At 37.7% G+C, this 4,345-nt stretch overlaps 1 non-coding gene across 1 annotated transcript; it reads right to left on the bottom strand.

Moving 5' to 3' along the window:
* Nucleotides 1-251: 251 nt before the first annotated feature.
* Nucleotides 252-358, bottom strand: LOC141610099 (small nucleolar RNA R71). The gene has a single exon (XR_012527992.1). It is a non-coding gene; the product is annotated as a small nucleolar RNA R71 (small nucleolar RNA).
* Nucleotides 359-4,345: the final 3,987 nt, after the last annotated feature.

The following is a 4,345-nucleotide window of genomic DNA, read 5'->3' as shown; positions in this document are numbered from 1 at the left end:
GAAGCCAATTTGGGGGGATTCCTAGTGAAGACCCTCACTCTCACATGGAGACTTTTTGTGATTATTGTGATGCGATTTCACAAACCGGTGTAACTCAAGACCAAATTCGATGGGTCTTATTTCCTTTTTCTCAAATTGGCACTGCAAAACAATGGTTCAAATGCCTTGATAAGGCTACTCTCGGAATTGACTCTTGGAAGAAATTGGCTCTAGCTTTCTACAAAAAGTTCTACCCACCGGAAAAGACTAACATGCTAAGAGCTCAAATTACGGGCTTTAAGCAAAGAGATGAAGAATCCTTGTATGAAGCTTGGGATCGATTTAAAGGAATTTGTCGCTCATGTCCTCATCATGGACTTAGCGAGTGGTTCTTGGTACAACAATTCTGGAATGGTCTTTATGAAGACTCAAGAAACATTCTCAACATGGGATCAAATGGTATGTTCACCGAAGTTGACGATAATCAAACTTGGAACAAGATTGAGGAAATGGCGGTCCATAATTCACAATATAGTAGACCTCGCAAGGCTACTAGAGGAGGAAAACATGAAGTGGACTCTATTACTCAATTGGGTGCTCAACTTAGTGCTCACATTGATACCATCAATTTGAAGTTCGAAAAAGCTATGGCTTGACTTGAAGAAGCCTCAAAATCACCAAAGCAACATGTTAATGCCATGACTGCATCTTCATCAATCCCAAGTGGGATATGTGAAAATTGTGGAACTTTGGGACATGACCAACGTGAATGTAGGGGAACAAATGAACAAGTGAATGCTTTTCAAGAATACAAGAGTGGTACCCCTTATTCAAATTATTACAATGAAAACACCAAATTCCAGCCAAATCTCTCATACAAAAGCCAAAATGTTCAAAACCCTCAACTAACATACACCCCACCTCCCATAAGAAATCAAAATCAAAGACCCTTTTACAACCAAAACCAAGGTTACAAAAATTAAACTCCATACAATCAACAAAATGACCAAGGTTTTGATGTTCAAAAAGCGGTCCTCCAAATGCAAAAGAATCAACAAGAGTTTTTCACTCAAATGCAAAAGGATAGTCAAGCAAAGAAAATCACCATCAACAACATCCTAGCCCACACCAAAATGTTGGAAACCCAATTGACTCAACTAGCATCTTCAAGCTCACAGAGACAAAAGGGGCAATTACCACCTCAAAGTAATCCCCCGAGACATGAAACGGTTAGTGCCATTCACTTAAGGAGTGGTACGAGATATGAAGCACCAAAGAAGCAAGTTGAGGATGAAGTGGTGGATGCTAGTGACAAATAAGAAGTCGTGCAAAACTCCAAGGATTGAGAACCATCAAAAGAAGAAGTTTCGAAGAAAAATGAAGACAAGGCCAAGGAGAAGGAACCCATTGTGATTAGACTTCCTTTTCCAAGTCATCAAGCCAAGCCCAAATTTGATGACCAACTTGGAAAATTTATGGAAATTGTGAAGAATTTGGAAGTCTCGATTCCTTTCACGGAATTAATCAATCACGTGCCGGCCTATGCAAAGTACATGAAATACATCCTTACGAAAAATAAGTCGATCCGGAATCTTGAGACTATCGCCTTCACTAAGGTGAGTAGTGCAATCCTTCAAGGGAGTTCACCTCCGAAACTTAAAGATCCGGGAAGCTTCTCAATACCGTGTGCCATTGGCGACACAACGATCAACAAAGCCCTATGTGATCTAGGGGCTAGTGTGAGTGTTATGCCCTATTCGGTAAATAAAAGGTTAGGGATGAGAGAGCTTAAATGTACTAATATCACACTCCAAATGGCCGATAGATCGACGAAGACACCATTAGGGATATGGGAAGATGTTCCCGTAAGAGTTGGGAAATTTTTCATGTAACACCCCGTAAATTTGGACCGTTATTATATTTTAAAAGTAATATTTTAAATCAACTTTAATTTAATATTAATTTATTTAAAATAATAATAATTCGATAAAATATAATTTTATTTTATTTTGAAGTAATATAATTATTTTTGATAGTTTGGAAATGTTTAAAAGTAATTTAAACTATATTTGAACCTTTTCTTTAATAAAAGGTTATTTCGATGAAAAGTCGTAAACATGGGATTTTCTATTTCTTACGATCGTTGGGTAAATGAGTTAGGATATAGGGCATATGGGTACTTAATTTTCTAGTAAACTCGTGTTTAAAAACTTTAGCGTTTTCGAAAATCGGGTTTGACGAATAATTTGACTTTCCGTCAAAACGAATCAAAACCGGTTTAATTTAACTCGAGACGGTTTTAAAAACGAGTGAAATTACTTAACGATGAAGAAACGTACGTATAATAAATAGCAGGCAGGCAGGCTGCTCCCTCATTTCTCACGCAACATTTCTTCTTCTCCCTTCCTTTTTCTTCTTTTTCGTTCTTTTCATTTTTTTTTTTAATTTTAAATTGATTCTGCCACTCCGTTTGTCATCCGTTATCAATGATTTTCGTTCCATAGTGCTGCTTTCATCGTTCCTAAGTAAAATTCATTTTCGTCATGTATTTTTACAAACCCATTTATATTTTCAGCTTTATTTATTATAAGACGGTTGTATGTACTAAAATAGACGGTCTGGTAGAAGATTTGTTAGTCTGTTTTATAGTTGAGACGGTGTATAATTATATATAGGGATCCTTATGGATGTTAATTAGTCAGTTGTATAGTTGAGACGGTGTATACTGATAGGTGGAGATGATTGAGACGGTGTATACTGCCCTCTAGGGATCATTTGGAATGCTAGCTAGTAAGTGGTATATTTAAGACGGTGTATACTGACATGTAGGGATCGTTTTGGGATGCTATTTGGGATCTTGTTTAGTTGTGGTATTGTGCGATAAATTAGACTGTTTTTGAGTCCGCTTTGCGGGTACTTTGGGACATTTTTGGGACTGTTTTGACTCGGTTTAGGACTGGTTTAGGATTGATTGAACTCTGTTTTGGTATCATTTTTGTGCGACCTTGATTGTTTTGGGACGATCGAAACGGAGGCCGTGTGGGCTGTTTTGGCCTCGGTTTTGGGAGCGTGACAGGCTGGTTTGGGCTCAGTTTTGGGACGGATAAAATGGTGCTTTATGGGACTGTTTCTAGGGCGTAAAAGTTGTGACAATTTTCTTGGTATGCCTGTCAAAAGGGAGGGTCATAATGGTTTATGAACATAAGACAGTAGCTAATGAATATGTTTACATGTATTGATTTAAATTAATTTTCGTCTCATATTTTATATAACGATAATTCGTTAATATCGTCCCTTCACATAATTATTTTAGGTGACTCATATGTGGTTGAAGATGAAGAGTAATTTTGGGTATTAGAAGCTTTCTCAAGTTTATTGCTTGCCTTTTTCTAGCTTAAGGTAACTATTCCGAGTTACTCGACGAATTAATGTCACATTAGTAGTTGATGTGGTGTTTGTTGTTTGTTAAGTGTTTAGGTGATTGATAATGTTTTACTTTCGTTTTTCACATGATAGAAATTGGAAATAGCATGAGAATAATATTGTGATAAATTTTGTGATTTGGGCCAAAGTAGGCCAAGACTCTGAGCTGGGCCTGATTGACCGAACGAGTTTGGTCAAGCTAGGTTTAAACCGGTCAGCCTCGATTTGACCGATGACCCGTCGCGGGACTCGGGTCGAGGGTTTGTCTTTGAGGTGAGATTGGATGTTTTATGTTATGCCTTGATATTTGTAATTATCATTTCACATGTTGGTTGTTGGATGAATTGGTTGCCTTATACTTGAGTCTTCTTGTCTTGTTGCCATTTTAGCTTGTTCTCATGAATTATGAGATTAACGGTTAAATTTGGAGTTTGGATTATTATTGATATTGAGGATATTGTTGGATTGTCTCATTTGAATAGACATTTATATAGCCTTTCACATGATAGAATGTTAGCATTTATGTTGGTAAGTTGGACTCTTTGCCCTCTTATGGTTAAGTGGGTGTCCTATTTGTCTTGTGTGGTGTGGGCTAAAATATTCAAGTTGGGACCTAGATTGGTTTTATTTAGGTCCTAGGTGAGTATTTCGGCCTTCATCATAGATAGGTCTTTATAGTCTTTGACGAGTGTATGTTCACTGCTTAATAGCCTCTGTGTTCCTGACTTGGTGGGTTTATATCCAAGTTGGGGCATGACCTCGTTACTTATTTTGAGAGTAAGTGGTCAGCTTAAGTACTAGCCAACCCTTTTGTGGACTCCTTAGGGTACTCACTTTGTTTTAGAAAAATTGTGGGTCTTGGGTGCGGTGGTGTGTATCCGCATGTCTAGGTCTGCGCAGATTTTAGGCTAGGGTTGTGTTGTGTCTTGGCCATGTTTTGATA

The sequence above is a fragment of the Silene latifolia genome, chromosome 10 (assembly GCF_048544455.1).
Source record: "Silene latifolia isolate original U9 population chromosome 10, ASM4854445v1, whole genome shotgun sequence".
Classification (NCBI taxonomy): domain Eukaryota; kingdom Viridiplantae; phylum Streptophyta; class Magnoliopsida; order Caryophyllales; family Caryophyllaceae; genus Silene; species Silene latifolia.
The sequence above is the reverse complement of the archived record's forward strand: the minus strand, read 5'-3'. Positions and strand labels throughout refer to the sequence as shown.